The sequence below is a fragment of the Chenopodium album genome, chromosome 9, assembly GCF_948465745.1.
Source record: "Chenopodium album chromosome 9, dcCheAlbu1.1, whole genome shotgun sequence".
NCBI lineage: Eukaryota > Viridiplantae > Streptophyta > Magnoliopsida > Caryophyllales > Amaranthaceae > Chenopodium > Chenopodium album.
The window spans coordinates 57694564-57710556 of record NC_137842.1 but is presented as its reverse complement, the minus strand read 5'-3'; the positions used below and the strand labels follow the sequence as shown (position 1 = coordinate 57710556).

The following is a 15993-nucleotide window of genomic DNA, read 5'->3' as shown; positions in this document are numbered from 1 at the left end:
CCTACTGATAATGTTAACTTACCACTTCTTACATCTATGACTGCTCCTGCAGTGTTAAGGAATGGTCTACCCAAAATAATTGGGGTTTGCATATCCTCAGCCATATCAAGAACAACAAAATCTACATGTATATAAAATTTACCTACTCTAACGGGGACATCCTCTAAATCACCTAAGGGGTATTTGAAAGAACGGTCGGCCATTTGTAGAGTTATATTGGTAGCTTTTAATTTACCCATATTCAACTTAGAACACATAGATAATGGCATGACGCTAACACTAGCACCCAAATCACATAATGCATTATCAATCAAGAGATTGCCAATATGACAAGGGATAGAAAAACTACCCGGATCTTTTAATTTAGGTGGAGACTTATTTTGAAGTACGGCACTACACTCTGCAGTGAAAGCTACTGTCTCTACCTCACTGATAGACCTTTTCCTCGTCAATATTTATTTCATAAATTTTGCATGCGAGGGGATTTGTGTGATTAATTCAGTAAAGGGAACTGCTACCTTCAAATCTTTTACCACCTCCAGGAACTTACCAAACTGCTTATCCAAGTTTGTCTTCAATTGACGATTGGGAATGGAAGTTTGATAATTGGCTTTGGAGCATTATTACTCTTGTCTGGAGTAGCCACCTTCTCTGGAGTTGTACCCTGCAATGTAGAATTAGATATGTTAGTATTATCCTTTAGCCCTGCAGGGCTATCAACTACATTGTTTGGTTTAACAGAATCAAGATTAGCATTATTTAATAAAACAAGTTCATCAACTCTGGGCATAGAGGGCCCTTCATAGTTTGAACCACTCCTTAGAGTAATTGCAAATGCTTGATCCGCAGGTCGGGTTGGCTGCGCCGGCAGAGCTCCCTGTTAGCGGGCTTGTAGAGTAGCGGAGAGTTGCGCAATTTGATTATCTACAATTTTATTATGCGCTAGAATTTGATCAATTGTCGCGTCTCTACTCTCCATGTGCTTTTGCATATTAACCAACATTGCTCTAATTTCCGCCAGAGAAGGGTCGGAAGATGAGAGGGTTTGTTGTGGTTTGTTCTTCTGGCTAGCATTGGGATGATAATATTTCTGCTGCTGTGGCGCCTGTGGTTCTTGTGGTGGTGGATTTGGAACATTAGTGCTCCGGTAGGAAAGGTACGGATAATTCCGATACCCAGGATTGTAAGTGTTGGAGTATGGGTTATTCTGCCTATAAGCTTGGAAGGCATTAACTTGCTCCATGGAACTCCTGCAATCTTGCTCCAAATGACCTACAATACCACAATTTTCACAGAAAGCCTCATTAGAATTATTATTAATCGCAGAAACATTAGCTACATTAGCAGTGCTCAGATTATCTAATTTTTGGCAAATAGAGGTTAGTTGAGCTTGCAAAAAGGATACAAAGTCAACACTATGTTTCCCCTTGTTAGCAAATCCTCTAGGATTCCCATATTGGGAATTGTGTATTGCCATATCTTCAATAACCTGACCTGCATCATCAACATTTAGATTCATAAATCTCCCACTAGCTGCAGAGTCTAAAATTATTCTAGAGGAATTTCCAATGCCGTTATAAAAGGCTTGGATTAACTGCCATTGCGCTAAATTATGGTGAGGGCATTCTCTTTGTAAGTCCTTGAACCTCTCCCAAGCCTCATATAAAGATTCATCGGCTTCTTGGGCAAAGTTCTGGATCGCACTCCGTAGTACTGTTGTTCTCTCTGCAGGATAATACTTGTTATAAAAATTCAAAACAAGAGTTTCCCAGTCAGTTATACCAAGTGTAGTTCTATTTAATCCATTAAACCACAATTTAGCTTTTCCAGTTAAAGAGAAGGGGAATAGAATCTCCCTTATTTGGTCTTGAGTGACCCCGGCTTGCCTGATGGTGTTGCAATATTGACAATAGTCGGCAATGTGAAGATTTGGGTCTTCACCCTTGGCTCCACTGAATTGCTTCCTCTCTATCATCGTTATAAATTGAGGTTTAATTTCAAATTGAACCCCATCAAGAGCCGGAGTAGGGGTGAGATGTGGAAAATCCGTAAGCTTTGGTTGTGAATAATCACTAAGCTTCTTTGGAGCCGTCATCTTTGATTCTGTGTCTGATGATGTCTTTGAATCGCTAGAACCAGTTGGAGGATTTCGGTGATTATTGTTATTATCACCAGAATCCGCCAGGATTTGCTTGTAGAGATTTTTCTGTCTATGGAAGGAACGTTCGATCTCAGGATCGAATGGGATGTAACCTGATCTGGAACACCTAGGCATAAACAAAAACTAGAAGCAAATATGAGATTTGTCTCAGAGAACTAACGCTCTCTGAGAAAAAAAGGGAAATAATCTAGACTACAAAAACAATCAGAAATAAAAATAAAATCGTTTCCCCGGCAACGGCGCCAAATTTTGACAGGGTAAAGTCGTATCCCCTAATCAAAAGTAATTCCTAAATCCTCTAACTAATGTAGATAGGGAAGTACGGTCGATCTCCACAGGGAAACAAGTCTTTTTACTCCTAATTAATTATTATAATCTAAATTATCTGAGTAACCAATATTTATATTCGAATAAGAAACTAAACTACTAAGATTGAGAATAGAGAGAAAACAATATATGAGAGGATCTAGGGTATAGGTTCACCAATAAATAATACTCCAGGGTAAAACATAGTAATCAATCATTGACGTTGCATAAATAACACGATTAACAGGCTCTCGCAGTTTATTAATCACCATAGATCTAACAGGCTCTCGCAATTTACTAGGTCTAAGTTCTTATTGAAAATAGCCTTTAATATCAAATTAACATCTGCTCGATTCATCAATTCAATATTGCTATACTTTTACAAGCCGCAATTGTAAAACGTTAAAACAATTCAATAAGAAATTATCATGCAATACCAATAATCAATAATAGTCAATCATCAATGCATCAATTAACCAGATTGTAAAGGGCTTTCGCTACGTATTACAATCACACAATTAATTTACCGGTATTAAATCTCATCTCTTGAATCTCGACTTAACCATTTATAAATTAATCTGCCTATTGAAACTAGACCTAAACATCAATTCTCATCTCTCGAATCTTGAATCAATATTGTCAAACTCATGCATAAAAGATAGGCCTAATCTAGTCACAGAGCATTAAATCAATCAACAGGAAATTAATCTAGCATTGATAATTAACAACAAAAATTTACCCCTTCATATTATTTATGGATCCCCATAAACCCTAGAAATAGAACTACTCACACATATTAAAAACTAAACAAATCAAAGCAATAAAATAAATCATGATGAAGGGAAATAAGATTAGGAGAAGAGAAATCGTTACCAAACTAATCTGTATTAATGGAAATAATCAAGAACAAGAGTTGAAAGAAGAGTTAAGAGAGAAAAGATCCTAAGTAGAGAGAGAAAGTCTAAGAAAGAAGATAAGTGAAATTAATCGTCCTAAAACGTATTTAAACAAAACTAAAACAACTTCCTAATTAGAAACTAATTGCTCGACAAAAGAGCCCTTCCAGAAACACGCGCCCGATCGGGCTAGAGGACGCCCGATCGGGCACGCCTTTTTCTCACACTGCTCTTCTCAACAGCCGCGCCCGATCGAGCTAGCAGCTCACCCGATCGGGCGCGCCTTTGGCCACGCACCAGCACACTCTTGCGCGCCTTGCCCGATCGAGCTAAGCTTGCCCGATCGGGCCCTTGCTTCACCTCGAGGCTCGGAGCTTCGATTGGGCTTATTTCTTCGGCCCGATCCGGATATCCACTTAGGTTCTTGATCACTCGGTCCATATACCTCGGTATCCCGATTACCGAGCCCTTAATCACCGGCTCTCACCGATCCTGGGCTCCAAAAGTGGTTGTGCCCTTCTAGCTTCCGTAGTTGATCCATAAAGCCCGGAAAAATGCTTCAAGAGTGCAATTTCCTGTAAAATACAACTAAAACTACGAAAACACTAGAACACACAAATTAGTAATAAAAGTGGCCCGAAAGAGCCAAAAACACTACTAATAACGACCAAGGGACGGGGGTAAAACACCATATAAAATGGACATATCAGGGTGACAACCTCCACAATCTTAGCGAATGCCGTCAAAGAACGCCCATCTCGTGCTATCTTCTCAAATCTTTGGTGACAACTTCCACAATCTTAGCGAACGTTGTCGGAGACCGCCCATCTCGTGCTATCTTCTCAAATCTTTAGTGACAACTTCCACAATCTTAGCGAACGCTGTCGAAGACCGCCCATCTCGTGATATCTTCTCAAATCATTTGTGACAACTTCCACAATATTAGTGAATGCCGTCGAAAATAACTTTACTTGAAGTCATCCTCAGTTGTTGTGATAATATTCCGAAGAAAATTACCGAAGACCAACACTTGTCGATCTTTAAAGCCCGCTCGAACTTTGCTTCCGCTATGCCTGTACGTCGGCGCTTTCGTTGCTTTGAACCTATACATCGGTTCCTTTTCTGCTTTTGAGCGAATGCTTAGGCTCTTTAAGCTAAGTGAGACGATCTTTCATTAGGTCGATCACTTATTTGCTGTCGTAATCAAACCGACTACTTAATCATGTCAAATTGCTTATAGGAGCTAACTGGCGTACTAAGGAACCCGAAATTGCTGTATGAGGTCGAAATCACCTTTCTGAGAGGCTTCGAGCTCTGTCGCTGCTGAGATATCTCTGGCGCCAAGAATTGGAGTAGGGTCCTCCCTATTCTGCTGCACCTGTATTTATTTTGACTATAGAACTTTGCCAATCTTTTTAATTATCTTAGGGTTGACCTAAGGTTTAGCATTTCTTGACTCATCGACTTGACACGACTCAAGGTATAAACTTAACTCTCTGTGATTGACTGACTCGAGGTTGACTCGATTGAAATGACATGTGTGACTCATGACCCGTGTGTGCATTGTAATGTGATCGTGTGACTCGAAAATGCAAAAAAGCAAAATTTTTCCGTCATTTTTGTGGAGGGTACCGGCTTTCTCCCGAAAAAGAAAGACGTGAAAAAGAATCGAAGTTTGGAGATGCATGTTGAATGAGCTTAGTCAAATGTCATTTGATACTATCTCAAGGTGCAAGGATTAATCCATCCTAGGCTATCTCAACTGTTGACTCAATGATGAAAGCATTTAGGTAACTTAGGCACGGAGGCTAAGCACTTCATACTTCGTGATGCAATGTTGATTATGAGTGATGAGTGATGTGACAAGGCATGCTTCAGCGTTATGTTAAGATTTCATGACAAAGGGTTCCTAAGGGAAGTATATTTGGTCATGTATATGTGATGTGTGTGAAAGTGACACTAAAGTTAGGCCGCAAGAGCTAAGTGTGTGGAAATATATTATTTGTTAAAAGAGTCAAATGGTGGTGACTCTTAGGCTAGGTAAGCTAGTGAATGTGAATATAAATGCATGTTTATTACGGCCGCACCTCGATGTGAGGTTGCCTACGTATCCGTTAGGAATCAGGCCGAACGTAGCTCTAGCCAAACCTCGCACAAGTGTGTGTATACCTCAAAAAGGTCTTTTGAGGGTTGTAACGTGGTTAGGCTAAAGGTTTGAAGAAGAAGGGGATAAAGGCTCAAGACCCTAGATAAGCCCCCAAGGTGTGCAACCTTGATTTTGAATATTTGTATTTTTATGCTTGAGTTTCTACTCTTTTTTAGCTCTTTTTTTTTTTTTGCTTTATTTGTTTTATTTTCATAAGTGTGGGCAATCTCAATCATGCGGTCTATCACTCACTTGGCATTCATGTTTCTCAGGCACAGTACCGAGCACTCGATAAGAGACGCAATCTGAGACGTGCTCTTATCGAAGATATTTTCATATCAAAGACATTGGAACACTTGTCCTTTTTGTACACTTTTATTTATTTATTTATTTTTTTTGCTATTTTTTTGCTATCTTTTGAATTACTCAAGCCTTTTTAGAATTTCATAAGTTACACACCATCCCATCCCAAGGTTAGGTAGATGTAGGTTGAATGAGATTTTATGTAGTCATATAATGGAACCCGTAATCTGCGGAATTTCCTCGGCCTCTAAGTGTTCACATAACCTTCAGGAAGCAAAGGTGAGTCTGAATTTTTCCTTTTTCGCCGACTTCGTTGTGGGCTAAAGCCTCTCTCTCTGCCATCCTCTTCTGAACTATATCCAATTTCAAGTTCAATTTTTTCAGGGCTTCGTAAAGGTTTTGGAACACTACATAACTGCAGGTCCAAATCTCCTACCCTCTGCCGCTCATAAGCCACTACCTCTTGCCTCTCCCTCTCAAACTCCATGCCCAACTCAAATTCCAACTCCATTCCATACATCCTATCACTCTCGCACTTCATTAACAATTGTATCTCCAATTCAAACTCATAGGCCAAATCCAACATCAAGACCATTCCCAACTCCATCTCCCTTTCAACTTCTATTACCAAGTCAACAGCGAACTGAAACTCCAACCCCAGCTCCAACTCGACTAGCAAATATAATTCCCTTTCTCTCTCCCTTTTGTACCTATCGTTGTCATTTTGCCTTTCTGTATCTCTGTCCAAGTCCAAGTCAAAGTCTAACTCAAATGCTGTAGGAGACTGCAAGTTCCTATGAGTTTCCAACTCATTATCATTTATCACATCACCCGACATTAATGGAGAATCTATAGCATAGTCATGAACATTTAAGTCGGGTTGCACATGTGCATCACCAGCACCTGAACCTGATGCCAAATCCTTTTTCTTAAAGTATCCGTACCGACGCTTTTTCACACACCTAATGTTAATCAGTTCATCTACTACATCTACACACTCCTTTTGACTATGCACAGCATTGAACATCGATTGATACACCTGCATTAAGAATACCTTAAGTTAAGATGTAAGATGTAGGTTTAGATTCATTGCTCAAAACATAAATAAAAGTACGAATACCTCCTCCATGACCACAACTGGTCTTTTCAAGGGCCTCACATCTTCCGTATTCATTTCATGGGCACGGCCATACGCTGCTTTTACAGTCTGGAAAACAAAGCGTATGAATTTGTGTCAGCAATATTATGACCAGGTATAAATATAAAGACTATCATCAGAAATAGGGCTTGTGTATCTTCTGGTTTTTTTGCCTTAAAATATAATCACTTACACCAAGTTTTCAAAAATCACCATTCACATGTCGATCCCCCTTCTTTGCCTTTGATATCGATTGTGTGGTCCACACTGCCATCCTAGGGAAGACACCCATTGAATAGGTGTTCTTTTCAATCGATCTAGGTAAAAGATCTACAACATAAAATTCATTTAAAATAAAAGACAACCCAAATGTTTAAAAAAAATAAAAAAGAACAATAAAATGATTGATTAGTAAGGAAATATACCGTAAGAAATATTGTACACCCTCCACAACTTTTGGAATAACCCATTGGGTAGAACCTCCTGGCAAAGCTTCCTATAGCATGCATAAGCTGGTCGATTACTAAGGAGCACCAGTCATAGGACTTTGTATCTTCAGCTGCAAACGCTGCAGGTAAAAATTGGGGGCATAACCTATGGCTTGTTGTAGGACACAGTATATCAACTATAGCAAGGAGCAAAAAGGCAATCTTGAAATCTAAAGGATCCTCCAATGGACCTTCAACTGCTTCAACAAGGCTTTGCCAAGGAATTCCTTCCACCAAACTGGGTGTAGTTCTGCTGTACCTACTACGTACACAGTCCAACATAAAACTCATTTCTTCGGTGGCTTTCTTGGGTACCGGCTTCTTTCCCATCGGAATACCAAGCACCCAATGAACTTGAATGGGGCTAAACCCAAACTCTTTGCCATCTATGGTAACCATAGACCTAGAGTTCACATCCACCCGTGTCGCAAGCCAATAACATAATTCCCGTGGAAGCTGCCTGTCAACAAGGGCATACAGTCCAGCAAAACCCATTTTCTTCACTAACTTTCGCTTATCTTCATCAAATTTGCTTATTGTTGCACCCAAACTCTCTACACGGCAATTAACATTTTTCAGGCTGCACACACAAGTTAAACTGTAACAAAACCTAATAACAATAATTTACTAATTCCAAATAATTAAACTTAAGACAAACAAGTCAATAGCAATAATTTAGTGAGTCCAACTACCCTTTTCAATTCCATAGAGCATCTTTCAATTACTTTGCCGAGTTCCTTCATCTTCCCACCCTCGCTAAGAGAATTGTCCTACAAAAACAAAACGGTTTATATTGAGTAACCTGAAAATAGGGCTCAAATTACAATACAAACCACAGAGGGAGATAACAACATATACATCTACAGCAACTGCCAATGAAAAACTCACCCTAAACACATCCGCACTCACTTTACGAGGGCGACACCCGTCACTTGCATCATTACCCGCTGATGAATCAATCACAACCTTGTACAACATATTATAAAGAAGTTTAGTCATTTGAATTGAACATAACATATCAAAAATGGATAGATAATTTGTAAAACCAACACACAAAGGAACCACAGAGACAGAGACATGAGAAGAATTACTCAAACAGATAAGAAATTGTCAGAGGTAAGCAATGGATAAGAAACCAAAACCCAAATAATTGGATAAGCACTTGTTAAATCAAAGGTTTCATTCTTAATGTTTATTATTACAGCGTTCCCCAAAGCAACATAGAGATGTTTCTAAAGACCCCTAATGGCAGAACACCCGAAATTAATATGAATGACTACTTTTTAAAGGTGCATATAATTGTCATCCATTAATTATTGGGATATCATGGGGAAGTTAAATGTTGATGTAGGATCAAGTAAATAAAGAATTAAGACTCGTAATCACCACCAACACTGTAGAATTGAATAAAATTATTCATTAGATGCCATGCAACTATCTTCCACTTGAATAAGAGCTAAGCAAATATACAAGAGCTAAACAGTTACTACAGTACCCAATTTCTGTTGCATCAATATGCACCTACTCTAAATAACCAGAAAATCATATTGAATGATCATGTTCCTAAAACAGTGGCCAGGTGTCTATTTATGAACATAGTGAACCATAACTGCAACTAATAATCTATTTATAAACAATATTAAAAGCCAAGACTAAGTATTAGAAATTTGGAAGTTGGACAAATTCTTAATTGTAATATATTGAGTTATAGGATATCTTTTAACTCGGAGAAGAAATGGATAGAGTGCAGTTAACTATAGTGACTATTCGGGTTATAAACTAGAGTGCATTTAACTATACCGACTATCCGGATTATCTAAAGCCGCAAAATACTCTCCATCTTCAATTGTAAGCTTTCTAAAACAAAATAATAATCTAAGCTATTATATAAGATTACAAGGGCACCTGAAAACAAGTTAATATAAAAGATTCATCAAAGTCATCTAAGTTACAAGCATATGACTACCGACTATGTAAGATTCATAATCACCTAAGTAATTATATAAGATTCATCAAAAATATCAAAGTTACAAGCATATGACTAAGTACTTATCTAACTTCATAGTTCTAACTATACCCCAAAATTCCTATAATCAAATCAAAGCTTATTATCTATGATCCAAGACAATTCAAAAGTAATTCACACTTGTAATTGCACAAAAAGTACACACTTGTAATTGAATAAAAAAACTATACCCTGTGATGGATCCGTATTTGGGCCAGCCTATTAAGGTCTATCAACGAAGGGCCAAGAAGAGTAATGTGGGTCAGGCTCATAGGCAAGTCAACACCAACGGTAACCAAAGAAAAAAGACAGAAGCTGAGATACAATTGGAGGAACAAGAGGAGCATTAGCTTTTGTCAAGGAAGCTAATTCAGGAAAGAAGACAAGTTCGAAAAGGAGGATTCACTACTTTAGTAACAATGGCAAAAAGATTGTGTTCCCTAAGCTGTGGAGGTCAACTATTATTAGTTTTAGGTTATGTTAGTGCTTCAGTATAAATGGTAATGTTAAATGTAGTAGCCACTTATCCAGAAAATTGTTGAGAGTAACCTCATGAGAGTTGTAGCCTTGAGATTAATAGCCTAAAGCTATTTCTATCTTATAACCCCTTAGTTCATTTATTAATCAAAGTACTCAAGCTTACCTCCAAGATTATTGTTAATTAATTACAATTATAATGCGTAAAAATCGGTCTTTGACATACCCCCACGTTTAAGCTACCCATAACTACCCCCTAACTACAAATTAAATCAAAGATACACACCCAAATTTCCAAAATCAAGAGTAAGTACCTCTTCTACATCGCCACTGCGAGCACCTCCTCTACGACCACCTCCTCTTCGAGGACCTGTTCGACCACCGCCTACAACCCCATTTCGCAATTAATCAAACAAACCAGAACACAAAACCCCTAATCGTAACTAATTTTTCAGTTTATTTTTTACGATTTTGATAATCGTTGTTGATCATCAATGTCTAATTCTTCCTCTGCCCGATTTCGATCGTGATTGCGAAAGTGTGTTTTCATCTGGAGTTCGATTGATTGATTCGTTTGTTTAACAATGTATGATCATAATTTTGTACTTTTTTATTATCAATACTGTGTTATGTGGATGTTTTGTTTATTTCTACATAATTTTGTACTCGATTTTGTTGCTTCAATTTATGTGTTATATGTTTTCATTGCTTCAATTTTGATATTTTGATTATGATGATGATGAACATTTTTGGATTGTTAATACTCTGTTGTGATGACGATGAACATTTTATGTTCATTTTCGATGTCATATTGATCATTTGTTTTTACAATTTTTTTCATGATAATATTATGTGTTAAAAATTTTCAAATTGAACATGTGCAGTTTCGTTATTAAACATTTTATGTATTAACTATTGATCATTTTTGAAACCCTTTATGTTCACTTATAATTGTATATTAATAATGTGTGCAATAGAAAAAAAAAGGGTGATATTGTTGATGAAGAAGCAGTTAAGTCTGAATTAACAATTTAAATCTGAAGAAGAACCTTTTGAAATGTATAACGAATATGCTTTTAGGAACGGTTTTGGAATTCGAATTGGGAAGAGTAAGAGGAGAAAAGACAATTCATTTTTTATTAAAAGATTTGTTTGTTGTAATGAGAGTTATAAAGATGATAGGTGTAGGAATAATAGTGTTATGATAAGTGTAGGCTTATAGTGAAAGCACTCTTCAATCCAGCATACCTGATGATTTAAATATTTCATCTCTTGCTAAGGTTTTGTTTTCTAATCTATTTATAGAAGTATTTGTAATTGAACATTTATTGATTTAATATTGATCATCAATTAACTTTTTTTTGCAGGCGAAAGATTTAAATGTTGTTGAAGGTGTTTTTGTTGTTCAAGCTTGTTCTAACGTTTTTACAAATAAAGGTGTTGTTGGTGTTAAAACTAATGCTCAACTTTCCAAGAGTTCCAATTCATACTAGTGCGTCTACAAAATCTCAAACTGGTTATTTTGTTCCACCCATAGTTCTTGGCATTGTTCAAACTTCAATCGAGAAATGCTCAAACCCCATTCCAGAAATGTTCAATCAACAAATGTTTAAGTTATTCCTCCAACGGTTCCAATAAATGATCAAGGTGCTCTTGTTCAAAGTTCTTCAAGTGTTAAAGACATAAGAATTTGTTTCTATATAGTACATTTTTTAGTATATTGTTTTTTTTTAAAAAAATTCAACATATATAAATGATTATTTATCAATTTGAAAATGAACAAAAGTAAAGAACCAACAACCAATTTATAAAACCTAAAAAATATATTTTTTTTTTCATACAAATAAAGATTAAAATGAAATATCAATTACAATAATTCTTTTAACAAATAAAATCTATAACTCTATTTTCCTCTAAAAAAAAAACATCTATTAAACTATTTATAAGATATAATCATATACACAATCATAAATGAACATATACACATTCATAAATGAACATATAACATGTACTATTCCTTTGCAAACTTTTTTGTTTATCTTCTATTTAACCTAGATTTACGCTTTGTTTGGATAGCAAAGAAGGAAGGAAAAGAAGGGGAGGGAAAATGGAGGAAGGGAAGGGAAAAGAAAGGGAGTGGGAGGTGAGCTCCATTCTCCCTCCAAATCTCTCCAATTTTGGAGAGATTATGGTTAATATAGAGAGAGGGAAAATGGATCCCTGGCCTCTCTCTCCTCCCCCTTCCTTCCCCCAATCTTTTACCCAAACAAGAGATTTTGTCCCCCTCCATTTCTCTTCTCTTCTTTTCCTTCCATTTCTTCCTATCCAAACAAAGTGTTAGTGTTTTTCTTCAAATAGCATCAGTTCCGCATCCTTGCTTCCTAATTTGGTCCACCTGTTGAACAAAATGAATTAACAAATGTTAACTATTATATACACTGCTTTATAAATGAACAATATATCTTACATTATTGAACATTTATCACTTTTACAGTGTTTGGTTTCAAATCACAAATCTAACTCTCATTAAGTTTAGTAGCGAAGGTTTCTATATGCTTCATAATGTATACTCCGCAGTTTGTATAATCAGCGCTGTTAAGCCATTTTCTCTTCTCCAAAACAACTACATATTCTTTAATTCCATGTGCAAATTTATATCAAATGTGTAACTTTGGACATCACTACAATATAGCTAGATTGGTTGTAAGATATTAGTTTTAATGCATACAAATGACTATTATCGATATTATACATGTGCATAATGTATAAAAGAAATGAACATTCGTTTAGGCATTTAAATATATATGTAAACTGAAATGAACCAATATTAACATATATTTTAAAATGAACATTACTTTATATGTAAATGAACATTATGAATTTCATAAATGATCAAAAGATTTCATAGAATGAATAAGTCAGTTTCTCAACTCAAATGAATGAATATTTATGCATTTCATAAATGTGCATAACGTATCATAAAAATGAACATTTTTTATTTAGTCATATAAAGTCAAATATAAACTCAAACAAATTCAAATATACAAATGAACATTTATAATTCAGTATATGTTCATATATTACCTCGGAATCGTAGAAATGTTAACATCTATACCATAAGACTTTTTAATATCTTTTAAAAGTTCTAGATCTACAACTTGAGACTTTTGTTCGTTGTTTTTTTTTTTTTTTTGTTTAAATAGGTTTTTGAAATAATACTTACGTTTCTTCAGAATCTGCCTTGTTGTGTTCAACGAACAAGATTCTTCTCTGAATCTGTAGACACCCATTTGTGTCTCCCCAAAACCAAACCCAGTGATGAGTGCCTTTCACGTCGAATCATAATCGAATGAAACGAAAGTGTGGAAAGGTCTAGTAGTGCGGGAAGTTTTATTTCTTTTCTCTTCTCCCTGATTTTGAAAACTTTATTTTAAGAAAACAGCTAATCCAGTTTGGTTGGTCCATGATATGGGTCCATTAGTAGTGTAGTTGGATGGGGCTTGCAAAGACCTTTCCAACGATATATTATAAGCCCAATTCCGATGAATATTGAGGAAGTTATGGGCAATTTACTAAACTGGGTCCGGTTTGAGCTTTATGTACGGCCCAATGATCTAGGGGAGGGCCTAATATAATTTATCATTCCTAATGCAATTAGGAATGGTTTTAGTCTTCTAGAACATTCTAGAAGGTTCTTTTCATTTCTAATTCAATTAGGACTCTTCAGAGTTTTAATCAAGATCAAATAGCATTTTCGATGGAATTATATTATTTTATCTTCCAGTACGGGAAATTTATCAGATTTTCGAAAACGCGTTGAAAAACAGTTTGGCGTCCAACCCCAGGCCTTGGCTCCTGGAACCAGGATTGGCGCCAGGCGCTAGCCATTGACGCCAGGCGCTAGCCACTGGTGCTGGCGCCAACTAGCCAGGGCTGGCGCCAATGTGGTTTTACGATCTGCAGACTCTGTTTTGTTAAATTATCTTTTTTGGTTGATTTTCTCTATAAATATCGTATCAAAAACTCCGTTTTCATTCACCAACATTCACTAATTACCAACTTTTAACTACAATTCATTCATCTACGATCTTCATCTTCCATTCACCAATTCTCCATAATCAAGTATTCTTTAGCATTCTTTCTTTCTTGCTTTTTCACCCAAAATTCCGCATTCACAAGATTTAGAAACACCTAGCCATATTCGAAGTTGCCTTCGCCCTAGACGTGAAAGGTTTTAATTTCTGAGGGTTTGGTCCCAAATCTCTCTTACAATTATTTAATTTAATTGCTTTGATTATTATTTTTCCTTGAAGTTACTAACGCGTGTATTTTGTTATTAGAAAGAGGTACGAGGCATCCAAGTAAGTACTTTAATTGATTTATTGATTTTATGATGTAGACATCATGTTTATATTGTTATTATGATTCCTAGTATCATGTCTAGGTTACTTTTAATATTAAATATGATTGTTACGATGCCTTTTATTCTCTTCCTAATATAAATTCATGTTAGTATCATGTTAGGGTTAAAGATTTGATTTTTATTCCTTAGTGACATACTAGGGGTTGTTATTAATCTTATTAGTATCATGCCTAGGATCTTGCTATGTTTTAACATGATTATGATGATTATGATTGATATTATTATTATTAATGATGTTGATTATTTATTATGTTGCTTGATACATATTATTTTATATTGTTATTGCTTGATCATCTTTTATTGCATGCTTAAAGGGAATTGGTACTTGTAACCATGCTTAATAAGATAATTAATAATCTTGTTTAGGGTTAATTGTGATTATAATTCAAGTGATCGCCAATAATAGTTTGTTTGTGCATTAATATTCAACCAACATAGATTAAACAGGTTTAGGGTAATCTTATTGATTGCATGTTAATCAGAAAGCGCACATGAATACGAGCAGAATAAAGTAGAGGCCTATTATTAGGGCAGGTTCAATCTCTTTTAGGTTGGATTTTTACCTTCATCCCCGAACCCTTATTTGGTTCATGACCTTATGGAGTTGACGATCTCTTGGATCGTTAAGGGGTGTAACCTTCACCTCGTGAACGGTTTACAAGTTCCTTAAAAACTTGTTGGCGACTCTTTTGCTCTATCTTCTTCCCTTTTGGACGCCACCGTACTTTAGTGTATGATCACAGTGGGGTTCAAGCTAGTGGGATTTTAAAGGCTTGAAATTATTCCCCATAGTTTTTGGCGACTCCACTGGGGAGGATTTCTATTTTAATTCCTGAATTTGTTTCGGCAATGATTTAGAATGAGTGGATGAGACTCGAAAAGTTCTAAGTATTTCATGTGCGTAATTTTGATTAACATTATTGTCATATGCATAAAAAGGCCAGGTTCTCATTGGAAAGACCATCCGTAATGAGTCAAAAACATAGGATTTTACACGTAGGAAATTTGAGAAATGTCTTTCACAACTAGGACTGAAATAACACCGCGCGAAACTGGATGATTTTATTGAGCACAGAAAGCTGCTGACGCATGTGGGAAGTAGCGTCAGGGGCCAGAGCTTGGCGCCAACATTTTAGTCGTAGCGCCAGACGCCAGTATTGGCGCCAGGGGCTACAGCTAAAAGTTGGCGCCAGTCTCTGTTTGCTGGCGCCAATTTCCCCCAATACCGAGCCAGAAATATGCGTTCTAATTTCGACCGGTTTTTCGTATTGTTTGCTCGATCCTACTTTCTGATTGAACTTTTTTTTTCTCACTTTTCTGAAACCCATATGTGTTCTACATATGGACATAACCTTCTGGGAATTCATGCTCTATCTACCCGATTGAACGCTCCTGGCAACAAAGGGTACATCTGAGATGTTGAATTCACCAAACCATGGAAGTGAGTTTTTTCTAAAAACTCGCGGTGTCCCATCCACACGCGCTAACCCTTCACGGTTAGGCTTCTGCGTGGTGCATCCGGACAATTAACCATGGACCCTCTATTGACTAAACCATATCCCGAACTTTAGAGAACTAGAGCCATGGTTATGTTGCGAACTCATTGCATCATATTGTGCCTACTTGACTAATTGTGCATCATTTGTTGTG

At 36.5% G+C, this 15993-nt stretch overlaps 1 non-coding gene across 1 annotated transcript; it reads left to right on the top strand.

The window, feature by feature from the left end:
- The first annotated feature begins 1607 nt into the window (after positions 1–1607).
- On the top strand, positions 1608–1714 carry LOC145560960 (small nucleolar RNA R71). Its single transcript, XR_014093549.1, has one exon. It is a non-coding gene; the product is annotated as a small nucleolar RNA R71 (small nucleolar RNA).
- Positions 1715–15993: the final 14279 nt, after the last annotated feature.